We start from the raw sequence: 26,897 nt of genomic DNA, 5'->3' as shown, positions 1-26,897 counted from the left end.
GACTTTTTGCTCCTATTCTCTCCTTCCTGGACTGGAATTTAGGAAAGCTTCCACCTAGGACACACACAGCTCTTTTAGCCTCCATGAGGATCACTTCAGTAGGAAATCCTCCCTGATTGCTTAAGCCAATTAAACTCCAGCAGAAAGGCAAGGTTATCATTCATGCCTGGGGTTTGGAAATAAAGATCCCATCCAATCTCAATGCCAAGCTTAACAGCGCTCCCTGTGAGCTGTACCTTGATTTGAATTTGAACCCATAAAGAGATATTTTCAAATTTACTTCTGTTTTCGCACATATGAAAATATCAGAAGTTTGTGTTATATTGGAATTTAAAGTGTGAGTTTATGTTGCTGCAGAAGCAATTTTGAAACCCATGCACAGTTTGTTCATAATATATGTTTTCCAAAGTAGACTCATACTTCTAATTCCATTATTTCGCAAACATTTGTATAGCATAGATGACTGCAGTCAGTACAGATAAATACCATAATCTCACAGCAGTTTTTCATTAGCCTCTTAAAGGTTCTTTTATAATAAAGTAAGAATATTGCAAACTATTTTAATTCTATTTTTTTATTAGCTCCTGAGTAGGATTTATATAGAGACCCTTGATTGTGTTTACTTCTTATAAGAAAATAAGTCAGTGCACTTAATTTTAGAGTCAAGCCCCTGTCTCTAGCTTCATTCTCTTATTTTACAGTCAGAGGAAAGCTAATGCAGAACATAAATGAAACCACTTTTTCCAGCACAGTAAAGACAGAATCTTCAGACAGCCTCCTGCCTTTACTTTGTCAGTCTTCTGGGCAGTTGCAAATTTATAAGGCCCTGCACGTATTTCTGAATATCTATATTTGTTCAGCTCCATGAATTGCCTCCCATGCAATATAATGGGGAGGAGGGCTCTAACCACCCTGCTTCCCACACCAGGTTTTTGTGAAGCCCTCGAGTGTTTCTAGATTTTGCCAGGTGATCCAGGAGGAAAAGATTGGGTGCTAATTTTAGTTTTAGGAAAGGTGGGAGTAGTCACAGTGTATACTGCTATTCTGTTTAACCCAGTGCTTCCCAAATTTATTTAAACCTGAAAGATATCTACCCCCACAGTCCTTTGTCCCCACTTCCTTCCTTTCTCCCATTCTTTTTAAAGAAGGTTTACTAACACTTCCTGTAGAACAAGTTTCAGGAGTTATCACTGTGCACACATACACACACACACTCGCTACTCTGATGTCAAGTTTAATGGGGAACAGGCTGCAGTGCCCTTCTACAATGAGGCTTGAGATGGTCTCTGCACCTTCTGTTGCTCCCCAGTCAGAAGCTAACAGAGCAGGGCGGGAGTTAACCCCTGGGGGAAGAGGTGGGTGGGCTGGAGGAGAAATGAGACTTTCCTTTTTTAAGATGAACACTGCTGTTTTGCATGGGTTTTTCCATTAGTATGAATTCCTTTTGTAACTGAAAGAACAAAAGGCAAATTAAAAGATCTAAATTGGCTGAGAGAGCCTCTACTTTACATAAGAATTGCTTATTCCACAGTTGTGTAAGTACTAGTTTTCTCTGGGGTGTGTGTGTGTTTTTTAAATAAATTTTGTTAAAATTTACTTGAGAGGCAGGGACAGGTGGATGGAGAGAGAGCACTTCCCTCCACTGGTTCACTCCTCAGATGCCCCAGTTACTTGGGCCAGGACCAGGCCAAGAGCTGGGAACTCCGTCCAGGTCTCTCACGGGGATGACAGGAACCATCAGCGCCGCCTGGGAGGATCTGCCTTAGCAGGAAGCTGGAGGCATCACCTTCAGGTACCTGGAGGGGGGTGCTGACTTGCTGACCTCCAGGCTAGATGCCTGCTCCCCCTTGGGTATTTCTGAACAAATGCTAACATTTGTCAACAAACAAGCTTATCACAGGAAGTAAGATTAATCTTATTAGAGAAGATTAGTATCTCCTGCCCTCCCTACCACTGCTGTCTTGTATGTATTTCTGATGCTGCTGTACACATAATATAGTGTACAGATACTATAGTAGGATTATCATATAGTAGCTTCAAATACAACTTAAAATAAATAGAAAGATGAAATTGGAGCATTTTTGCTTCACAATTTCAAAATGTACCCTGAATTGACAGTAATCAAGAAAGCTTTGCATCGGTGTAAGGTAGCCATGTAACTCAGTGGGATGGAATTGAGAGTCCAAAAATAAGTCTTGTAAGTTTTCATCCATTGATTTCTGGAAGAGCTGCTTGTAAGATACTTAAATAGAAAAAGGGTTATCTTTTCAACAAATTGTCCTGGGATAATTGGATATTCATATGCAGAAACCAACCACAGATAATAATGAACTCAAAATAAATTATGAACCAAAATTTATGAGCTCAAACTATGAAACTTTTCAAAAAAGGCACAGAAGAGACTCCATAATACTGGATTAAATAGAGAGTAGATATGATGCCAAAAACGTAAGTCATAGAAGAAAAAAATTGATACATTTGACTTCATTAAAATTTAAACTTTTAAAATGCTTTCTAAAGAAGATTTAGTTATTTATTTGAAAGACAGAGTGACAGAGATCTTCCATTCACTGGTTCACTCCAAGCCAGGGCTGGGCCTGGTCAAAGCCAGGAGCCACGCAGGGGCCCGAGCACTGGAGGCCACCCTCTACTACCTTCCTGTGTGTGTTAGCAGATGCTGGGTCAGAGGTGGAGCAGTCAGGACTTGGACCAGCCCTCCCATATGAGATATGGGCATCAAGTGGCAACTTAAGCTGCTGTTCCCATAATGCCTGCCTCCAAATTTTGTGCTTTAACAGACTTCATTAAGAAACTGAAAAGACAATACAGTCTTGGAGAAAATATTTGCAAATCATGTATAATAAAGGACTCGCGGGCCGGCGCCACGGCTCACTAGGCTAATCCTCCGCCTAGCGGCGCCGGCACACCAGGTTCTAGTCCCGGTCGGGGCGCCGGATTCTGTCCCGGTTGCCCCTCTTCCAGGCCAGCTCTCTGCTGTGGCCAGGGAGTGCAGTGGAGGATGGCCCAGGTGCTTGGGCCCTGCACCCCATGGGAGACCAGGAAAAGCACCTGGCTCCTGGTTCCTGCCATCGGATCGGCGCGGTGCGCCGGCCGCAGCGCGCTGGCCGCAGCGGCCACTGGAGGGTGAACCAAAGGCAAAGGAAGACCTTTCTCTCTGTCTCTCTCTCTCACTGTCCACTCTGCCTGTCAAAAAATAAATAAATAAATAAATAAATAAAAAGGACTCGCATACGGAACATAGAAAGAACTTTAACTGAACAGTATGGCAAACAGCCCAACTGAAACATGAGCAAAAGAACCAAGCATCTGGGCCCGGCTCTGTGGCACAGTAGGCTAAGCCTCCACCCGCGGCACTGGCATCACATGTGGGCACTGGTTCAAGTCCTGGCTGTTCTACTTCTGCCAGCTCCCTGCTAATGACCTGGGAAAGCAGCAGAAGATGGCCCAAGCACCTGCATGGGAGACCTGGAGGAATCTCCTGTCTCATGGCTTCATCCAGCTCCAGCTGTTGTCGCCCTTTGGGGAGTGAACCAGCAGATGGAAGATCTCTCTCTCTGTCTCTCCCTCTCTTTGTCTGTAACTCTTCCTCTCATATAAATAAATAAATCATTAAAAAAAAAAAAAAAGAAGAACCAAACCTCATAAAAAAAAAAAAAAAGACATGTGAATTAATGAAAATGTAGCTGACATCATAATAGACATCATAATCCCACTAGGATAGTTGGACAATATAGTGTGTTCAGGATGTGGAGAAACAACAATTCTTCTATTTATTTATTATTAAGGATTTATCTTTATTTCTTTTGAAAGGCAGAGTTGCAGAGAGAGAGGGAGAGAGAGAGTTTTGTAGCAGGATTCCTATAGGAGATAAGACACCAAGGCCTTTTAACAGGAAGTAGTCTTTTTTATGCCTTCAAAAGGACCAGAGGGAATTTCTTATCCAAAATCCTGAGCCCTGAACAAAGAGGGCTATTTTCTTATGTATGGTTTCAGCCTCTTTGTCTCCTTTATATGGTTACATGCATACATTTGATTTGATATCCTAACGTTACGTGGCAGCCGCAGGAATGGTCACTGGTGACATTGTGGTCCACACATATGCTGAGCTGTGTGAGTGGCCAGGTTCAACACCATTGCTCTGTACTAACAAGCAGAATCTGGAATGGTTACATATACACAGACAATAACTACAGTCGAAGCATTCATAGGAAAGCAGATAACAGCCACATTTCATTCTCAGGACAGACTCCTCCCTTTTTCTTCTGACCTTGGAAAGGCCTCTACCACAACTTTAATCATGTCAGTTAGAAGCATGCTTAATTAAAAGACAAAGGCCTCAAACCACACTTCCATCCACTGGTTCACTCTCCAAATGGCCATAATGGCCAGGGCTGAGCGAGGCTGAAGCCAGGAATCTCATCAAGTCTCCCACGTGGGAGGCAGGGGCTCCAGGACTTGGGCCACCTTTCACTGCTTTCCCAAGTGCATTAGTAGGGAGCTGAAGCAGAAATGGAGGAGCTGGGACTTGAACCGGCGCCCATATGGGATTCCTGCATTGCAGGAGGCAGGTTAACTCACTATGCCACAGTGCTGGGCCCAGACACAAGAATTCTTATACATAGTTGATAGAATTATAAAGTGATAATAATAAACACTTTGGAAAATATTTTGGCCATTTCTTTAAAAGTTAGACCAACTTACCATATTTATTAGGGTTCTCCAGAGTAATAAAACCAATAGATTGTGTGTGTGTGTGTCTGTGTGTATGTATTGGAAGACACTTATTTTAAGGAATTGGCTTGCACAATTGGGAATGCCTGGTGAACCTGGGGAGACCTGTAGGCGGTAGACTGAGCATAAAGCTGCAGCTTCAGTCCCAAATCAGGATGCGGAAACACCAGGAGGGGCCCATGTCGCAGGTGAAGTCCAAAGGCGTCTACTCTAGAGGTCAGCCTCTTGTCTGTTCAGGCCCTTGGCTAACTGAACCAAGCCCGCCCACGTAATGAATGACAATCTGCAGTACCCGAAGACTGTGGAGTGTAGATCTCCCCCAGAGGTCCCTGACAGAAGCATCCAGAAAAATTGTTTCACCAAAAACCTGGGCACGTGGGCCCCAGATATGTTGACACATAAAATTAATCACTATGGGGCCGGTGCTGTGGCATAGCAGATAAGGCTGCTGCCTGCAGTGCCGGCATCCAGTATGGGCGCCGGTTCGAGTCCTGTATGTTCCACTTCCCGTCCAGCTCTCTGCTATGGCCTGGAAAGCAGTAGAAGATGGCCCAAGCCCTTGGGCCCCTTCACCCACGTGGGAGACCTGGAAGAAGCTCCTGGCTCCTGGCTTCAGATGGGCGCAGCTCCGGCCGTTGCAGCCATCTGGGGAGTGAACCAGCAGATGGAAGACCTCTCTCTGTCTCTCTGTCTCTGCCTCTCTCTGTAACTCTGTCTTTCAAATACAAAACAGTCTGAACATCTGCCAGCTCCTGATGGGTGAACCAAATGTGGTGTGTCCATCGCTCGGAATGTTACTCAGCAGTGAGGAAAGAAAGGAAGCGCTGATAGGCACTGCAGCACAGCCGCGCATCAGCGGTGCTGTCAGTGTGGAAGGCGCCGGGCTCACAGCCGCGCATCAGCGGTGCTGTCGATGTGGAAGGCGCCGGGCTCACAGCCGCGCATCAGCGGTGCTGTCAATGTGGAAGGTGCCGGGCTCACAGCCGCGCATCAGCGATGCTGTCAATGTGGAATGCACCAGGCTCCGAGGACTGCAATGAGATTCCGCTTATGTGAGATGTCCAGAGAAGAGAAACCCATCAAGCTAGGAAACAGTTCAAAGGGCATCCAGGTAGCAGCAGGGGTCAGCTGCATATGGACTCAAGTGATTTCTTAAAATTATTTTTCGGAGAGGTAGAGCGGGAGAGTGCACAGTAGGTTCTCATCTGCTCATCTGCTGGTTCACTCCCCAAATGCCTGTGACAGCCAGGACTGGGCCAAGGCCGAGCCAGGAGCTAGGAACTCAATCCAGCTGTCCCACATGAGTGGCAGGAATCCAATTACCAGAACCATCACCTGCCGCCACCTAGGGTCTGCCTTGGCAGGGGGCTGGGGCCAGAACGCATGGCAGGGGGCATGAGCCCATGCCGCCAATGTGAGACCTGGGCTTGTTCACCAACGCCCACCCTGGACTCAAGAGAAGTTGGAAGGGTGATGGGACTGTCCTAAAGCTGGATTGTAGTGACGGCTGCACAGCTGCGTGAATTCACGAAAACATCACTAAATTGTCCGTGTGCAGCAGGGGCATGTCATGGTGTGTAACTTGTATCAACACTGGGGGAAAAGAAAAAGTGGTTTTTAAAAACGGGGCAAATGGAGAAAGGTTAGGGCACACCATGCCTCTTAGGAAAGCTTGAGGTGGGTCACAAATTTTGTTTTAAGCTCTCTAAGGAGCCCTCTTACAGGATGAGATGTGTTTTCTAGCGTTCACAAGAGCAAAGTTTATGTGCATTTTAGAAGGCTAATCCCAATTCAAAGAAAAATGTGCCATTTTACTCGCAGCGTTAAGGTCAACACCACTGTCCCCAGCACCATTCTCCTGATAAGTAATTGAAGGACTCTCTGCAGGCCTGTTTCTTTTAATTTTTTTTTTTAAGATTTTATTTATTTGAAAGGCAGAGTTACAGAGACAGAAGAGAGGGAAAGACAGACAGAGATCTTCCATCTACTATGTCACTCTCCAGATGGCCACAAAGACTGGGGCTGGTCCATGCTGAAGCCAGGAGTTTCTTCCCAGTCTCTCACGTGGGTGCAGTGGCCCAAGGACTTGGGCCATTCTCTTTCTTCTTTCCCCAGGTGCACTAGCAGTGAGCCGAATCGGAAGTAGAGCATCTAGGACTGGAACCAGCACCCATAGGGGATGCTGGCAACACAGGCAGAGGCTTCACTCGCTATGCCACGGCTCCGGTCCCTGCAGACCTGTTTCCTGTTGCTCCCTTCAGTGTCCCTTGTGGCTTAACAGTAATGGTGCTTTAATAAATACCATCCTGCTGGGTGAATAGGAGGAGCAAGGGCAGGAAAAGGCCAAGGCGTGGAATTCCACTGTTCGGTGGTGGCTTAATCCAGACTTAGAACAATGAGTGACTGAACTAGGTAGGCATCCAGCAGTCCTGCGGAAGCTCTGGCCAAAAACTGAGTAGTAGTAAGTTTAGCAAGCTCTTGGAGCTTAGTTGCTCTATTACCAGTTAGCAATGGAGCCATTTTTAATAGTCAGCCAGTTTAGACACAGGATTGGCATCATCTTGGGCCAGCTGGGGAGGCTAGGGGTGAAAAAGTGCTTGAGGGGCCGGCACTGTGGCATAGTGAGTAAAGCCGCCAACTGCAGTGCCGGCATCCCATATGGGCTCCAGTTCAAGTCCCCACTGCTCCATTTCCGATCCAGCTCTCTGCTATGGCCTGGGAAAGCAGTATAGGATGGCCCAGGTCCTTGGGCCCCTGCACCTGCATGGGAGACCCAGAAACAGCTCCTGGCTCCTGGCTTCAGATCTGTACAACTCCAGCCATTGTGGCCAATTGGGGAGTGAACCAGCAGGTGGAAGACCTCTCTCTCTCTCTCTCTCTGTGCCTCTCCTTCTCTCTCTCTATAACTCTTTCAAATAAATAAATAAATCTTTTAAAAAAAAAGTGAGTGGAGTGTCTGCCACCTCTGAGTGGGCGTGTGAGCTGATGGCATTTGGATTTTCCTGGAGGAATCATCTTGACTCTTCCCCACTGCATAGGCCAAGGGACCTTTCAAACTCAAAAGAGCGTGGCCACCCAGACTCACTTGTCGTGGTGGGTTTTTCCTTGTTTATAAATTTTCACAAGTGATACATTAGTTTGTCGTAAAATATTTCTCAAAATTCAATTCGTTTGTCAAATGTGAAATATGTAAAGTCTCTTTCCTCTAGTCTCTTCTTAGGCATTGTTTTTTATTAATGTGTATTGAAGTTTCTGATTTTTAGCTGTTAATACTGCAGTATACATCCAGGCACCAGTCATTTATAAAAAGGATATCATACACTAATATGTACGTACATACACATACATTTTGTTTATCCCTTTATTAATAGGTTTTGCGTGTTCTGTACTAGTTATCACAATATATTACCATTTTTTATGTTGTGTTGGAAAAGCCCTGCCTTAGACTACTATAAATGATCTTAATTTTATATCTGTGATGCTACTCATGCTTCAGTCATGAGAAACATGTAAATATCCATTTGTTAAATGAACTGAAGAACAGCCTGAGCATGAATACTTTGGCTTGATTATGTGTGGACATTAGTTCATGTAATAAGGAGAAAACAGTTGGTTATAATTGTAAAATTTAGTTGAAGTTTATTAAGTCTCGTAAATTGTTTATTTTATAATATCACAGAGAAAATTGGCTTTTCCATCGCCAATGCAGTGAACTTTGTAAATTATTTTTATAGAATGACTAGGTTTGGGCTTCTCCTTACAGCTGGAATGTAGAAGTTAGTGACAGGATGTTGGGGCTCCTGCAGTATCTCAAAAAACTAAAACAAAGCAGATAAATTATAAAGATCATTGTTACACTAGTAGCTGCCTATATAATAAGTTGGGCCCATACTTGGTAATTTATGGAGTTCATGATTCTATGGGTTGAGAATTCAGGCAGGTCCCCGCTGGATGGTGTTTCTGTTCAAGTGGCATTATCTGGGCCACTTGGGTGGTACTCACCTGGTGTGTGCTGTTGAGGCTCCAGGATCCACATAGACGTGGTGCCTGGGCAGAGGTGGAAGCCTGGGTGCACATGACTTTATTCCATTGTGATCAGGCCACTGATATTGGGGCTTGGGGCTTCCAGACAGCATTTTCTAAGAAATAGGAAGTAGATATTGCCAGTGTCATCAGGCCTAAGCCTGCAAAATGGCACCACGTCACTTCCGCCATATTCTATTGGTCAGAGCTGTCCCAGAATCCCACCACCTTCAAGGAGAGGGGCCGTAGCCATGGCCTGTCCACAGAAGAGGTCCAGAGGGTTGGTGGCCCTCTTTAATGCAACAGCTCATGACAACCCTTGGGGCACAAATGGTTTAAATTCCTCCTTGTTCAAAACATACATACTTCTAAGAACCCCCAGATCCTCTCCCTGCTACGGCTTTATCCTCAAGTCCAGAATCTTGCTGGTAATCAGGTCGAGACATACAGGAGGCTTCTCTGGTACAGTTCTGTGAACAGACAAGTGGTTTATCCAGCTCACAGTGGAAAGCAGGCAGAGCAGAACTGCAGGGAACACTGCCACTCCAGAATGGTGAAACCGGAGGCTTTTCACTGGACCCTGATAACTGAAATCCTGATGCCGTCGGTTCCCTTGCCGCGTATTTCTGTACCGTGGGAACGGCCCTCCCCACCACCAAGCTTTACCCTCTCACCACTGAGCCGTTCTGCTGCTTCTCCAGAACACTGTTGTGTTTGCCTGTGGATGGCCTTTCCACCTTGCTTTCTGCCTGCAGAAGTGTGAGGTCTGCCAGCCCCTTTCACTTTGTACTGTTTCTATCCCTACCAGTCCTCACTGACAAAATGCCTTTAAAAATGTGTGGGCTTCCTGTGTATCAAACCATCACACACCCCACAGGATGAAGGACACATCCACATTCATTTTCCTTCGCTTTCTGTCTGGAGAGAACAGGAGTGAGGAACTGTTTTGTTTTTTAAAAGAGCACACCCTGGCTCCTTTATATGTTCTCTGAATTCTCTTGAACTTGCAATAGTTCTTCTGTTAGTTCATCACTCTCTGTGCATAACTTACCAAACATGGCTAAAAGAAGCCACAGTTTCAGCCTTCTGCCTAGAAAGCTCCTTAGTCAAACCTACTGCTTTCTTGGGTGTATTTTCTCTTTTCTGTTTTATGTGAGTGACAGTGTTCACAGACTTCCCACCTCGACACAGGGAGGTGAGTTAACAGACCCCCACCTCGACACAGGGAGGTGGCCGCTTCGCCCCCTCAGTGACGGTTTCACTAATGTCGCTCAGGCCTCCAGTGATTGTCTTCTCCAGACCCGGCCAGGCACTGTTGTTAGGTCTTGTGTGATAAGTGAAAGTGCATGGTTTAAACACCAGCACAACCACTAAAACTACAAAAATCCAAGTGTATTTGATGAAATGAATAGTATAAAAGAAAGCAACCCCAAATGATGGCAGGAGAAATGGGAAAAGGGGATAAAAACAATTAGGGACAAATAGAAGATAATATGTTTGATTCAGATCAGCCATATAAATAAGTGTAGTAAGTTTAAGTGTTCCAAATACCTTAAAGGCACAGGCTTCAGGCTGAATAAAATAGCAAGACTTAACAACAGTGCCTCCTCCTATCCACAGAGACACATTTCAAGATCCCTAGTGGATGCCTGCAGCCACCAATAGGTACTGAACCCTACATTATATGTTTCCTATACATGCACATATGTGCCTATGATTAAGTTTAATTTATAAATTAGACATCAAATATAATAATAAAATAGAGCAATAGCTATATAGTGTAATAAAATTGCCAGTACCACTACTCTTGTGCTTTGTGTTCATTATTGTATAAAATAAAAGTTACTGTAGAATTAGGCACCATAATAACACAGTAGTTGATCTAATACTAATCGAGATGGCTACTGCGTGACTAACAGGCAGGTAGCACACAGCTGGATGCACTGGACATAAGAGTGATCCATGTCCTGGGCAGGTGGGAGCAGGATGGAGTGAGATTTCCATCATGCTACTCAGAACAGCACACGAAATAGGACTTAGGAATTTGTTATTTCTTTAGTTTTCCTTTTACTGTTTGTGAGGTGTTGTAGACCATGGTTAACTGAAACCACAGAAAGAGAAGCTGAAAATAAGAAGAGACTACTGAAAATATTGTATGTAAGAAATTCTATTCAGATATAACCATGTAGGTAAAAAGCCATAGAATCAGAAAGAAATACCATGTAAACACTATTCATTAAGAAAACTGGTGTATGTTATGTTAATATCCAACAAAGTAGGCCTTGAAACATGAAATGTTTCTGATGATAACAACTGGCATTTCATAATGATAAAGGATTTCATGAGTCTAAAATACATAATATTTAATGTCTATGAACTCAGTAACAGCTTTAAAATATTTGAAGCAAACACTGACAGAGCAGAAAGGAGAAATAGATAAATGTGCCTGTTCTTAACTGGTGCTTCAGCACCTCCACCTCAGCAACTGATAGAATAAGTTAGAACATCAGCACACTCACAAAGAAACAGAAACAGAAACAACACTGTTAACGGTTGGGTTTTGTTGGCATTTATGGAATACTTCACGCAATAGTGGCAACATATGAGAGGACTTCAGCTTGTGGGGAAATGGGATTAAAAGATACCTTTATTTTAAGGCAGAGTAATTTTGAAATCCTTATACGATCTTTTCATTATAGAGATTTTCTGTTGACTTTTTGAAGATCCTTTGTATTACCATTTAAATTTTCTGCATGAAAATAAATGTATCTTTAATTCTATTTCCTACAAACTTTTTGAAGTACCTTTTTACACATTCCTTTAAAAGTACACATGTGGATCATGTGTTAGGTCATGAAACAAGTTTTAATAACTTTTCTCCACCATAATTAAATTGAGTTAAAGATCAGCAGCAATGGACTGGAACACTGATCTCAAATATTTGAAAATTACACAACACACTTTTAAATAAATCATGGTCAGAGAGAAAGTATAAAGGAAATCAGAAAATGCTTTGAATGTAATAAAAATGAAAATACATCATTGCTTACAGAGTGCAGCCAAAGTTGTGCTCAGAGGAAAATGCATAGCTTTAGGATACTAAGACTCAAAAAGAAGAAAGATCTAAAATAAATTATCTAAGCTTCCATAGCTGGAAAAAAAATAAAAGCAAAATAAGCCCAAAGTAAGTAGAAGGTAGAAGAAAAGTGCATAGCAACAAAATAGAAAATAGAAAGCAGACATAATTTTTAAAAATGATAAAACCAAAAGCCTTTAAAAAGATCACAAATTTATTTACCCTCTTCAATAGCAATTCAATACTTTCGGTATACTCCAAGATTTAAGAGTAAAGCTGTCTAGGTCCGGAAACTGGACCTGTGCCAGGCAGCTTTTCATTTCTCCTCTGAGCGGGCTAGCTGTGTGGGGAAAGAGGGTCACGCTGCAGCAGGAGGTTCACAGTCACAATGGGCAGCTGTACTGGCCGAGCCCCTGCCGATGCAGCTTCCTGGTAGAGTCCTGGGTGGTGGGCGCACAGTGCCATGTGACAAGGGAGCACACCTGTCTCTGCCCTTATAAAGCCATGGGATTCAGTCATGGAGCCTGTACCCTCATGGCCTAATCCAGTCTAATCACTTCCCAAACACCCTACCTTCAATTATTGTTCATAGCCATTGTCTGAGTTCCCACTAAACTAGGATCTTTTTGTGTTTTACTTGTTAAACTTCTTATTTGATGAAGTATTGAGCCTTTTTACTATAATGTACTTTTAAAATATGTTATCTGAAAAACTAAAAAAAGAAAGGGAGGGGTGAAAGGAAGGAGATAGGGACTATCATTATGTTCTTAGAATTGAATCTGCCAATCATGCTAAATCTGTTAAAAACTAATTAAAAGTTACAATAAAAAAAATTAAAAAGGAAAATAAAACAAATAAACAGGATTTGAAATGATAATGACCAAGAGATTTTCCAACCTGATGAAAAATATCCTATACATTCAGGAAGCACAAGAAACCTACTGAATCTCAAGCAAAATTAATATAAAGAAAGCCAGGCCTGGGGCCAGCACCGTGGCTCACTTGACTAATCCTCCACCTGCAGCGCTGGCATCCCAGGTTCTAGTCCCGGTTGCTCCCCTTCCAGTCCAGCTCTCTGCTGTGGCCTGGGAGGGCAGTGGAGGATGGCCCAAGTGCTTGGGCCCCTGCACCCACATGGGAGACCAGGAAGAAGGTCCTGGCTCCTGGCTTTGGATTGGCGCAGCGCACCGGCTGTAGTGGCCACTTGGGGAGTAAACCAACGGAAAAGGAAGACCTTTCTCTCTGTCTCTCTCTCTCACTGTCTAACTCTATCTATCAAATGAATAAATAAAAATTTAAAAAAAAAAAAAGAAAGCCAGGCCCAGTTACAGCACTGTGACACTTGAGAATCCAAGTGTGAAAAAACAACTCTTAGATCAACCAAAAGAAACGGTCGCTTCAAAGGTGCAACAGTTAAGATTGATGACTGGCTGTGGTACAGAAATCATTACTATCAGAATGACAGCCTCCTGTTTTCAGTATAGGAAGGAAAAATCCTGCAGGCTGACATTGCGTACCCACTGGAAGTCGTATTCTGATGGAGGCAGAATTAGACAGAGGGTGGGGGACAGTCGTGAGGAGGCTCTGCATTGGCTCTGCAGAAGTCACTTCAGCTGGGAAAAAGTGACGCCCTGTGGAATCAGAACCTCGGGGCCAAAACGAAGAACACAGCGGAGCAAGTCTGTGAGTAAATGTGAGAATGGCCCGGCTATGCGAAGCAGCAGCTACAGCGGTCTTGTAGGCTCGAAATACAGCAGTATAGCAAGACAGTGAACAAAGGGAAGGTGGACGTGAGTGGTTCGACTGATATTTTTAGCTAGGTCAGGAAGTAGTAAAAGTCAACTGTAGTAAGTCAAGAGTGCTTTCAGTCTCAAGGAGACTAGCTTTAAACACTTCAACGTTTTCAATAATGCTTAAAGTTCAGCAGGAAATAAAACGGAATAATGAAGAATTGATTAGTCAAGAATATTGGGGGAATCAAAGCAGACAGAAGACAGACGGGATGAGCAGAGACTAACAGGAGTGGGTGGTGTTGCAGCACAGTGAGGTGGGTTAGGCTGCTCCTGGGGCACCTGCATCCCATATTGGAGTCCCTGGAATTGAGTCCTGGCTCCCCCACGTATCCAGCTCCCTGCTAATGTGCCTGGGAAAACAGCAGATGAAGGCCCCAGTGCTTGGGTTCCTGCCACCCACCTCGGAGACCCGCATGGAGCTCCTGGCTTCTGTCTTCTGCTTGGCTGAACCCCACCTGTTGTAGACATTGGGAGTGAACCAGTGGATGGAAGGTCTCTCTCTCTCTCTCTCTCTGCCTTGCAAATAAAAATGAATAAGTCTTTTAAAAAGAGAAGAAAACTAACAAGAAAATGTTCTTAAAATCAGTAATTAATTTATTACAAATAGATTTAGTTCAATTAAAAGCCAAAAATCTGGGGGCTGAACTAAAAAAAATCAACAAGATATATATTACATAAGAACATATAGAAAAAAGTATATTGTACAAACACTAATAGAATCTGATATATTAATATCAGAGTAGGTCATTAAGGAAAAAATATATTATGAAAGATAAAGGGAATATTTTATAATGATAAAAGTGTCAATCCCATTGAAATACAAAAATTCTAAATTTATATGTTCCTGATAATGTAACTTCAAAACATAAACAGCTAAAATTGACAAAGAGAAATAAACAAATGCATCAGCTTAGCAAATTAAGAACCTTCTTTCAGCAATTGATAGAAGAAGCAGATTTCAGCAAATCAATATTTAAGATTCTTAGAACAAACTTGACCTGTTGCTATTTATAGAACATTCCCAACAGCTGCAGAACACACACTTTTCCAGTGCACGTGGAAGTTTTATGAAAACAGAACAGGTGCCGGGACAAAGAACAAGTCTTAATGACTCTCAGAGCATTGAAATCCTGCAGCAAATGTGCATAGTGGAATGTGACCAGAAACAGATAATAGAACCGTCACTGGAAAGTCCTCACTCTGCTTGGAAATAAAGAACATCCTTCTAAGTAATCACAAAAGATTCAAAGGAAATACAGTAGAAATTAGAAAATATTGAAGAGTCAGCATCAAACTTGTGAGCCGCAAAGTAGGATTCAGAGAAAACATATAGCTTTATATCCTTATGTTTAAAATGGTCAGGTTAAAAAACAGTGATATAATTTTGCATCTCAAAAAGCTGGGAAAATGCTTAAACTTGGAAGAAGACAATAATAAAGAGTTTAAAAGTAGACATAAGATAAGTAAAGAAGTAGGCATAAAATAGAAAAAGTCAACAAAGTGAAAAGGTGTGTGTTTGAAAGTATTAATAAAATTGACACACCCCTACCAAGGAAAATAACAAAGTTCAGATTCACAAGAATGAAAAGGAAGCATCAGTAGAAATGCAGGAAATATCTACAGGATAAGAACATATCATGAACAGTTTTACTCGATGGGAATAGAGCCGACAGCTTATACGAAGTGAACAGGTGTCCTGAAAAGTGCACCACACCACAATGCCATGAGAAGGGGTCTCAAATCTGTTACACATAGGCAGTGACTCCCCAGTCATAAATCTCCCCACTGCAGTTGTGTTTTTCAGCTGAACAAGCTCTCAGGGTTAGGCCTTGCTCGTACTTGGCCTTTAAGCCCCTGTGGCTGGCAAGTTCTGTACCCAGTTGACTCCCCTAACAGGTCCTTTCACACTGCTCTCTGACTGTTTACAGTCTCGTGGTCGGAGTCTGAAGGGACCAGTTAGTACCCCACATTTTCCTTTTCCCAACTTCTGTACCCTTGACGGAAGTCAAGATTAGAATAAGGATGCTGACATTTCATGTACCGTGTACGGAAGGTGAGGTAGCACAGCGTGTTTAGGTCTGCATCTCATCTTGTTCCTTCAAGCTGGAGGGACTTAACTGGCCCTGTTGAGCTTATGGTGGGCAAGCAGATTCTAAGAGAGGAAGAGACTGGTGACCAGGAGGCCCTATCTCATGGACTAGGTAAGAGACAGAGAGAAAGAGATAGTGTTGAGTCACCCACCACCTCGGGCGGAGCCCTCCTTCCAAGCAGTCCGGCCTACCCGGGGCACACAGAACCCCAGCTGCTGCACCGCGGACCCCTTCCAGTTCCTGTCATCTGGACCTTCTGCCCTCCTGTGAACAAATTCTTACAGTTTGGACCTTTTCCTATAATTCCTCTTCCTTCTCCTTCCCAGAAATTTAAATCTGGCTTTCACAGACAGTGCCAATGCCTTTTTTTTTTTTTTCACAATCATATCAAGAGAAAGTATGGAGTTTTATGTGCCCCTTTGCTGTGCACTGTCGAATACAGATTATGCTGGTGCCTTTATCGGCAGCTTCTTGTGTAAGTTGTATACCACCATCACCCCTTTGCCGTTCTTGCTATTGGCTGACTTCATGCTAGTGCTCCAACTTCCTCAATGATGTCAGCTCTGGGCTTAAAACTATCATCTTCCCCGAAGCCCTCTGATTATAATCTGCTTCTCCAAATTCATGTTTCTGAGCTTCTGATGCTCAGAATTCTGTTTTATAATTTCTTTGCCTTTTGTCAACCAGAATTGCTCTAAGATCTCAAATACTGAAAACCCCTTCTTTCTTTTCTCCACATTTCTGGTGGATTTTTTTCCTCTCAAATTCTTAAATATCCCTTCATTCATATACTTTGTCTTATTCTCTCTCTCTCTCTCTGTGCCCCCCCTTCCTGTTCTTTTCCCCTCTCTTATGATCTGACAATTGGATTTGAACCCCCTCAACTTTATTCCTACACAAAAAATTTCATCTGTATCCACCAAACATTCTTCCTAAATGTAGAGAGGGAGCCGGGGACAGACACCGTAGGGCAAGGAGTTAAGCTACTGCTTGGGTTGCCTGCATCCCGTATCAGAATGCCTAGTTGGAGACCCAGCTACTCTGTTCTGATTGTGTCCTGAGAGGTGGCAGATGATGGCTTGAGTACTTGGGTCCCTGCTACCCATGTGGGAGACCCAATGGAGCTCCAGGCTCCTGGCTTCAGTGTCACCTAGCCTTAGCTGTTGTGGGCACTTGGGGACTGAACTAGTGGATGGAAGAACTCTGTATTTGTCTCCCTTCCTCTCTCTGATACTCCTCCTTTCCAATAAATAAAACCGTTTCTCCTCTTTCACATGGCTAACCCTACCAGAGTTCTTGTTGCCACCTTCTCTTGGATTCGCTCCATTATTTGCCACTCCTCTTTCCATGTCTTCCTTTTATTAGCATGAACAATGGAAATAAAAAATCAATAACAACAACTAAAACTTTGTGAATGATTCAGCTTCCCTTTCAAGCTATGCCAGGCCTCTTGGAAGGATAAAGTTTACTGGTATATTCCATTTCTCTCTCTCTTTTTTTTTTTTTACTTTAATCCCCCAGTTATTGGAAATTTTTGTCCTCTTATTACCTTCCTGAAACGTCTTTTGTAGTTGCCTGTGACTGTTAAGTTCTACACAGCCCCCCTTGTGCCCTGAAAAACAGAGGGCATTCCCTCCTCTCACTCTTCTTCCACGGCTTCACTGGTGAATACCACTCTTGTGGAAGACCCTTCTGGGGTAATCCTCATAGAAGGTGGACAGGGACAGACTTTGGCAACTGAGGCACCATTTGGGATGCCCACCTCCCAAATCAGAGTGCCTGGGTTCAGGTCTCAGTCCACTCTACATTCTGGCTCCTGCCAGTGTGCACCTTGGGAGGCAGCTGATGATGGCTGAGGTACTTGGGTCCTTGCCACTGGATCAAGTTCCCAGCTCCAGTCTTCAGCCTGGCCCAGCCTCAGCTGTTAAGGCATTTGGGGAGTGAATCAGTGGATAGGAGAAAATCTCTCCTTGTGTCTCTGCCTCTCAAATAAAATAGATAAATAATTTTGAAAAGAATAGAGAAAGGCTGACTGTTCTATTGACTTACTGTAGCAAGAAAAGACTACACAGGTTGTTCTCCTTGGAGAAAAGAAATGCATAGTTTTTCTTTTTTCCTAATTTTCTTAAAGATGTATTTTATTTGTTTGAAAGGCAGAGTTAGAGAGAGCGAGATCTTTCATCCACTGGTTCATTCCTCAATGACTGCAATGGCAGGGATGGGCCAGGCTGAAGCCAGGAGACAGAAGCTTCTAACAGGTCTCCCACATGGGTGACAGGGGCCCAAGGACTTGGACCATCTTCTGCTCCTTTCCCAGGCACATTAGCAGGGAGCTGGATTGGAAGTGGAGCAGCCAGCCATATGGGATGGAAACCGGAACCCATATGGGATGCTGACATTGTAGGTGGCAGCCTAACTTGTTGCCCTGCAGGGCCAGCCTCCCATGGTTTGTTCTTGATTGCACATTGGGCTCTGAAGTTCTAGAACACGATGTCAGAAATGAAGGAAGTGATTGATGTGTTGGTTTCTTCAGACTGTGGTTGATTCATGCAGGGCATGGTTCTGATCGAAAAGATGGGTCTGTTGGCAGCCAAGACAACCTGTGCTTGCCACCGAGTAACCCATGTTGGTGACTGCTCCAGCTGTCAGTGTGCACCACTGGTTGGTGGCTGTTCTGGCTCTCACTCTATCAAATGCACGCACCTTCAGTGAATTTTTCAACCTTCTCCTCTCTCTGCGGTTGCCCTGGTTTCCTCTCCTCTTGATGCTGAAGTAATGAAGCAGGTCCCACTGGCTTTTGAATCTTCTCACATCAGCTAATAACCCAGAACCAGAACCCATTTTGTTAAAATACGAATTTGAATGTGTTCTCTACTGAGAACTCTCGATGACTCCTGCAGACCAAAGCCCTGTCTGGCGCTGAATCCAGTACTCAACATGAACAATCCAACCCCAATGTCTGGTCCTCATCTCTCTGTCTGTCTCCCTCTCCAGCTCCTGTTCTGTGTTCATCCGTAATGTAGAGCCTCCCCACACATTCCCTGCAGTAATTAGCCCTCTCCCGGGTCCTACAGCTTTCTAGACCACGCAGGACACTTTTGGCTGCCTTGGCCTGGAATTTTTCGTGTTTGTCTCTTCTGGAAGTTTCTTTGTGAACTATCTCTTTTAGCTTCATTCTTCCCTGCTTCTCATGACACTGGTTGGGACTCAACTGTCAGCTGCATTTTAAATAATTCAGTTTAAACCAGACTCATATATCCAGTAATATATTTTCCAGAATTTTTAGGAGATTGATGTAAAAATATATGAAGGGAATGTATTATATCTCCTATTTTAGAAGCCTTTGAGTGCAGCTTGAGATTTTTATTTTAGGTTCTTAAATTATACATGGCATAAGTGATGTCGATTTTATAGGACTTCATATAACTCTTTTATGGTCCTCCAGGTGTAATCATCTAATTGGCTTCTATAAGCCAGCAGTCCTCCTAGTTCCATTGTTTTCATTATGTTTGTTTTCAGATGAGGAGGAATGGAAGGCACGGCTCATCCAACACTGCAGTTTTGAAGTTGGAAGACATCTGCTAAGTCAGGCTGCTTCAGGTTAGTCTGCTCACGCCCCTCTTAGCACCAGCTCAAGACGGTTGTAAAATTCAAAGCATTAAGTCCACTACCTTGGTACTTTCTCAACTCTCAAAACTTCTTGATATGCAAATTGTGGTTACCTTGGCTTTTAAGTTACTGAAAACGGCAAAAAGATGATTTCTTACTAAGTTCCATATGCTCATAAAACACAGTGTTTAAACTCATGGTGCTTTAAAAATGAAGCTAAAACTTCTAAGTCATCCTTTTATGTGCTGAGTCTCATCATAAAGCCCTGTGCACTGAACCTGATGCTCCCAAAATGGTTTTTCCATTGTAGCCAGCATCTTCTCAAGCAAAGTCTTAACTTTTCAAAATGATTTATGGGTTCTCATTATAGGGGATAATTTTATCAATGAACTAGCATTGGAACCTTAGGTGGCTATTAACTATTTATTTAAAAACCTGGGTTTGCATGAGAATCTTTTTTTAAGGTCTATGTTATTTTATTTATTGGAAAGGCAGAGTTAGAGGAAGAGAGAGGTGAAAGGGGAGAGAGAGAGAATAACTTCCATCCACTGGTTCACTCCCCAAAAGGCCAGGCCCAAGCCTGGAGCCTGGAACTCCATCCTGTTCTCTCATGTGGGTGGCAGAGGCCCAAGCACTTGGGCCGTCTTCAGCTGCTTTCCCACGTGCATTAGCAGGGAGCTGCGTTGGAAGTGGTGCTCATGGGGGATGCCGACATTGCGGATGGCAGCTCAACCCATGGTGCCGCAACACCAGCCCCTGCTTGATCATGTTAACCTGCCACACCTCATAATAATTTCCCAATCATCTTTCTGTGTTCATTCTCTTCTTCCCTCCTTGTTCTGCACCAGATAAATCTTCACATAGAACTACTTTTGTGATTAAAGAACCCTTAGGGGCTTCCGACTCCGTTACATGGAGTCCATGTCCCTTTGCCCGGCATTCAAAGCTCTCTACCCAGCTCCTAAAAATATCTCCCACTTGAGCCAGCTGGACTCTTTCCTGCTGCCTGCCCTCTCCTTGCTCTCCCCACGTCTGCCTGTAATGTCCCCTCCTCCCTCGCCGTCTCCCCCAGCTGTGAAACCCTGCACACGAGGCTCTTGCTGATGGCTCCAACAGCAGCTCTGGCTCTGTCTGCTCTCTGCTGGCTTCATCCAATGTCGTGTTTATTCACACTCACGGCACATTTTACACGCTGCTTTATTGTTTGTGCTCACGGCGGCCTAATCTCGCGCCCTAGGTTACCAGGACCTGAAAATCAAATATCTTGTCTAATTCTTATTTTGTCTCCCACAACAGTCAGCGCAGCCTTTAATGGTGCATAGTAAATATTTCTTTAACAAATTTAAAATGTCCTTAGCTATTTCTTCCGACACTTCCTCTGTCTTTCATCCTTATATATACACTCTGTATTCCTGGCAACTATTCACTTCTGTTGGGCATGCCTGGCTGCCATCTTATCTTAGGAAAATACTGACCGTAGTGCGGTTAGCAAGATAAAGCCTGTTCCCGGCCCAAGGAATAAACCGTATTCTGAAAGTTCATGTCTAATTCTGTTGTTTGGAATGCAGAAAGCACTTTCCCACCAAAACAGCGTTATAAATAGTGGTTAGGATCGCAGCCAGCACCTCCCAAGACTGTTTAACTCATAAGTATCGGAGCCGTTCAGCTGTCGGCAGCCACCATAAACTGCACTGTTTGGTAGGAAAAAGTACTAACCCCACACACGGTGGTGCTTCTCCCGTGCTGCAGCGACAAGACAGGGGAGTTTGTGGACCGTTTCTGGAGTGGTGGGAGCGCCTGAGCCAGGCTCCGGTAGTGGCTAGCATGTGGGGTGAGGTTACCGGCACTCCCGTATTGTCTACACTGAGGGCAAAGGGGCCTTGCTCTTCTGGGCCTCACCACAGTGGATTAGGATGGCAAACAGGGCCACAGATGTTCTTTCCCCCGAGTGGGCCTTTTATAAGTCAGGTGTTGACACATGGGGGACTATTTTATTACTCCCCCTTCCTGCTCGCCTGCAGATGTGTGGGAATTGAATACGTAAACATGCAAAATACTTCTATCTCTAGGGAAGGCAACAAGTATGGGTATCACCCTGTATTTGGCATCTCATAGTTTGTGTGGACGGGTGATTATCATTTCTACGTGGGCATAACGAGGCTCCCTGTGACAAACATGTCAGTATGTGCGTAAACAACCCTGGAGGCTGACAGTTCGGGTTGTCGGGCTGTAAGAAAGGAACACTTCATAAATTTCAGAGACTTTAATTTACCCAGTCATCGCAAGTATCAAGCGTACATGAGCGTCTGCTGCACGCTGAAGACTCTTGTCACTGCCCGGGGCGAGCGAGTGATGCAAAGTTTGCCTTCACCCTGGAGCCTGAAATACACAGAGCAAATAACCCAGGAGAAGCTGACAGTGCAGACGGTGTTCTTAATCGCCACGAAGGGGACAGACACGCGTGGGACTATCAGCATGGCCCTGTCACTGCGCGTGGCCGTGCTCGCCAGGATACTTGGTGGGACTTGGTGTGGGCGTTGGATGAGAGCAGGGGTTCAACCTGGGAGTACATAAGAGTCACCCAGATATGTTTAAAGCTGGGTCCCTTCGATTGTACCCAGGACTAATAACAGAATTTCTGGGCTGTGGGGCATGAGCCTGTTTATCTTGTAAAGCTCTCCTTGAGATTCTGATACTCAGCCAGGATTGAAAATCCCCGGATGAGTAGGGTGGGCCAAATTTAGGAGAGCCAGGAATGGCCCGCTGAGGAGTTTGGCCCCTGTCGGTCATGCAGGGAGAAGCCCGCAGGGGCTACTGGGACGCGATCAAGTCTCTGTTTGCCAAGATAAATGTTTTGTCCACTATGTGTGAATGGAAGACAGACAAGGAGCAGCTTGAACTAGACAAGTGCTAGTGGGAAGAAAGAGAGGAGTCATGTTTAGAAGTGTGGGAGATGGTGATGTCAGCCTTGACTCCAGCATGCTCTGTTTTATAAACTGATTATTCAGCCTCACCCTCGTGGACTCAAGCTCTTTGCTCTTACAGCCTGGCAGCTTACACAGTCATTCCAGCCAGCTTGCATTTAGTGGAAGGAGACCCTTGCCTACTCATGTACGTGTCTCACTCACAGCAGTGAGTGAAGTTAACGTGTCTGAGGACCGTGACCTTTAACACAGTCGTTCTGAAGCATCTAACCACCTCCCCCGTGTGCAATAACACAGCACCCGTCCTGCAGGTCCCCACCCAGCACCAGAGGCACACGGACAAGGGGCTTATGGACACACAGTTCTACAGCTTGTGAGTGGAAGCTCCGAGCGATGTCCTGAGCTACACTGTGCATTTTCATATTTTTTAGCACTGCATCTGATAATTGCTTCAGCTGCTGGTGGCCAACCTAGGCGGGCCTCCTGACTGCGACTCCTCTCCATACGCCGAGCTCGGACTTCTCTCCCTGCCTTCCCCTGCAGTCAGTGCAGCCCATCCCCCCCTCACATCCATCCAGCCTCACCCAGTGGGAGAGCTGAGCCCATAGAGGGGAGATTTCAAGGAGTCAGGATGTCACGCGCTTGTGGCCCTGCTCAGTGCAATGGTCCTGGTGACCTTTTGGCTCCTGCCCCACCGTGGGACATGACACCAAAGGTAGCCACACTCAGGAACAGCAAACCGTACCCGTGGTTGGAAACACTTTTGCTCACCTGCGGTGAGTTTGGAGGTGTTGTGTGGAGACACTGAGCCACACAGAGTAGGCAGCAGAGAGCAAATCCAAGTGGGAAGTGTGTGTGGCCCACCCCTTCTAAAACAGGCGTCACATCGTGACTCCTTAAAAAGTCACCTCTTTCCCGGCTGTCCCTGTGCTGGCACAGACATGACAGTTTGTGCTCTGGCCTTCATGGTCTGTGACAATGGACTTGTGTCGTTTTATTTCTTTACCTCCACATCCGTGGGGTTATTTTCTTAGCTATTTAGATTGTCACTGATCATTCCTGGATGTGGGCTTCTTCCTGAAGGACCTTGCAGGAGAGAGGGAGGAGAAGGAAGCCAGTATCCATCACGGGCCCAGTCGCCTGCCGTGCTCTTTGCCTGAGTTATACACGAACAAGACAGGTTTTAGAGAGATTTTAAACTCTCATCCAAAGCCAAAAGTAGAGTCAGCAGTAGAAGTTGGCTTTGAAAGCTGCCCATCCGCGTGGCTTTTCATTTGTGGGGGGAGATCGGTGAGCTCAGCCCCAGGAGCTCACTTCGTCTCTGGCACTGTGTAACCTGGACAAGTTACCCAGCATCCTCACCTGGCACAGGGAGGGGGCGTGTCATCAACACCTGTGTCCTGACCATTTGGGATGCTGAGAAGAAGGAGATAGTGGACTTCAGTGTGATTTTATAGATAGAGACCCATGGGAGTTTGTGAGATTTTGTTTTTATTTTATTATTTGAGAGGTAGAGTTACAGACAGAAGAAGAGACAGAGAAAGGTCTTCTATCTGATGGTTCACTCCTCAAATGGCCGCAATGGCCAGAGCTACGCTGATCCAAAGCCAGGAGCTTCTTCTGGGTCTCCCATGCAGGTGCGGGGGCCCAAGGACTTGGGCCATCTTCCAGTGCTTTCCCAGGATGTAAGCAGAGAGCTGGATTGGAAGCGGAGCAGCTGGGACAGGAACCAGTGCCCATATGGGATGCTTGTGTTGCAGATGGAGGCTTAGCCTACTACACTATAGCACCAGCCCCAGCATTTGTGAGATGTTTAATTCAAATGAAATAAACATGAATGGATGAGCGCATGAATGAATGAATGAGATGACTTGGGCATGTTTTGTGGCATTGCACATCTTAACATTGCTCATTATCCGAAAATGAAGGACAGTCAGTTTTGCAAGTCCCAACCCCTGTGATTTGTAGCAGACTGTGAGGCTGGCCGTTTAGTAGCTCAGTGTAGCAGAGAGCGTCCTGGCAACACATCAGGTGCCTCCTGTCACCTACCAGAAGCAGCTGGTAGTCCATGTGCCGTAACCAGTAGGTCTGAACAGATCCAGAAGAAACGCTCGTAGCCAGGGAGACCTGCCTGTAAGGCTATGGAACAGCAGTATACGTTACACTGGAGTTGACACTTATGTTCTCAGAACAGGTTTTCCTGTGGTTTTAAAGCTGTCAATCAAACTTGATGAACGAAGTCATGTTTTTGTAAAACTATTTTCACAAAACTGCATGTTTCCTGGTTTCCGGGTGACTTTCATAGATAAAAGATGGTGGATACAGGGAGACAACTGTGAATGGCTGTACTCCACTAAAGCTTCCTGCGAGCATACATTACCCGATGAGAACCTAGGGGAAGCCATGAAGTGATGCGGTCAGTTCTAAGAGTGAAGTGGCAGTGAGCCCGAGCAGCACCAAGGCCACATTGTCATTGTCACAGAACCTTTCCTTGTTAGTGCTCCAGGTCTCTGCTGGGCCAGCTGTCAGCCAACCGACTGGGACAGCAGTATTGGGCTTTAGCTATGGATCCAGAGTAGTGGACCCCGTCGGTCCTGGATCCCGAAGTGGGTGCAGCTGTCACCCCAAAGAGGGCTTCCTAGTCCTGAGATGCTGAGTTGGTATAACTCCCAGTGCCAGCGCTGCACCTGCTTCCTGGGTCTGGTGGAAGGTTCCACTTAGGGCCTGGTCAGGTGACATGCAAGGGAGTGGAGACCAAGAAAGCTTTTTTTTTTTTTAGTTTTTGAGATAGCATATTTTAAAATTACATTACAGTAAAAAGAAAGGAAAGGAGAAAGAGGCTGAGAGGGAGAGATAGGAAAGGAGGAAGTGTGTATCATGTATCTACAAATTGCATTGTAGATGCATGTGTATCTACAAATCACATTGACTCTATTAAAAGCTAATCAAAAATAAAAAGGTAAAGAAAGGAGGTGTACAGAGATTGTAAAACGTTGCACCTTTGACCATATTTGGTCCATAAATGTGGTTTGTTTGGCCTACACTGTGTTTTTTGTTCAGTTTGTTTCTAGAACGTGAATTTGTTGTTTATTGATTAATTGGTAAGTAATTTGATGTGTTGGGCACTAATTCTCTGCACAATGCAGATTTCCAGATTCTTTTGAACACTGGAAGCTCTGGCAGGTTCCAGCCTGGTCCCCCACCACCACCACCACCACCACCAATGTGGCGGCGACCCACTGGAGCTGAGCAGATGCCACCTCTGTTGGACATGAGGCTGTGCCTTTTCATTTTCATAGCCCCAGTCTGGCGGTTACTTTGCTTCAGCAGAATTAAGAGGAGAGTTCTGTGTTACCTTCACGGCCACTTAGTTACGACTGGAAATAACGGGTTGATGGGTCACATGCTTCAGTAGAGGTGAGGGATGGTGTTAGTCTCCTAGAGCTGCCCTAGCAAAGTACCCAAGCCGCTGGCTTTCAGTGACGGAGACTGATCCTCAGACTGCTGCAGAGGCTAGACATCCGCAGTCCAGCTGCGGGCACGGCTGTCCTCCCCAGAGGGCCGCAGTCCTTTCCACCTCCTCCAGTCTCCAGTAGCCCAGGCATCCTAGCCTTGTGGGAGATTGCCAGCCTCTGGCCCCTTGTCTCTGGCTGTGAGTCCTCTTCTTACCAGGACATGAATCATACCCGAGTAGGGCCCGCCCTAATCCAGGATGACCTAATCCCAACCTGATTATGTCTCCAAGGATCCTGTTTTGAAGTAAGGTCACGTTCACAGACGCTGGGGATTAGGGCTCCAGCACGTCACTTTGGGGGCACATGATTCTTTGTGGAGTGCGGTGTAATGGCTAAGAGCAAGGACGTTCCTGACCGGGTGCCTGCCCAGAAATTCACAACTTACTCGGATCTGTTGTGTGACCTTGGGTCACCCGAGTCCCCAGTGCCTCTGTGCTGTCATCTCGAGCGTTGGGATAATGACACCTACCTTGTAGTTTGCAGTGTGGACAAAAATAGATGAATACATGTGAAGCACTTAGAACAGTGCCTGGCACACACTACACTCTCACTAACCTGGACTATCATGAGTATTCATTCGGAGTTTAAGTGTACACAAGGAATACCAGTGCTGCAAAAGTATTACGTAAGCTAGAATTGTAAAAGAAATCGTTAGGACTTCCAAGATGGCCGAACAGGGTGTAGCCACCCCACCTTCAGACACTTCGGGATATGGATAGAACAGAGGAAGTACCATGTTTCCAGGGGCCTGACTGATGGAAATTTCCAGCCAAGAAGTGAACAAACAATGGAGGTTCCAGGGACCAGAGGAGAGAAGACAAAGACACAGCTGCAGCCAGCTGCCGACTGCGAGGCGCCTTCTTACCGCATCAAGATCGGAAGGCATTGCCAGCCCCATGGCACAGAGTTTGAGCTGAGAGGGAATTCCACAGCTACCCGCTGGCTTTCACTTCAGCCTGGGGAGCAGAGTGGGGTCTGAGCAACCGCTGGGCTCGGAGCAGGGAAGCCACCTTGCTCCCTGTCCCTCCCACTCCCACAGAGCGCCATACTCCACAGCGAAGCGTCAGGAATTCAGAAGGAGACGCCATGAAAGGACTCTGCAGCAACCCATGTCC

At 45.2% G+C, this 26,897-nt stretch overlaps 1 protein-coding gene across 45 annotated transcripts in view; it reads left to right on the top strand.

The window, feature by feature from the left end:
* The window catches only part of ZNF438 (zinc finger protein 438), a 154,904-nt gene that overhangs the window by 60,822 nt on the left and 67,185 nt on the right, over positions 1 to 26,897 (top strand). For 33 of the 45 annotated variants that reach the window (XM_051821657.2, XM_051821632.2, XM_070056065.1 and 30 more), the window contains one exon: positions 19,254 to 19,334. The exons of the other annotated variants lie outside the window; for them this stretch is intronic. The gene's annotated coding sequence lies outside the window, so the exon portion shown is untranslated. The remainder of the gene's footprint in view (positions 1 to 19,253; positions 19,335 to 26,897) is intronic. 45 annotated transcript variants of the gene reach the window in all.

The sequence above is a fragment of the Oryctolagus cuniculus genome, chromosome 13 (assembly GCF_964237555.1).
Source record: "Oryctolagus cuniculus chromosome 13, mOryCun1.1, whole genome shotgun sequence".
NCBI classification, from domain to species: domain Eukaryota; kingdom Metazoa; phylum Chordata; class Mammalia; order Lagomorpha; family Leporidae; genus Oryctolagus; species Oryctolagus cuniculus.
Note: the sequence above shows the minus strand (reverse complement) of the source record. Positions and strands in the feature narration are given on the sequence as shown.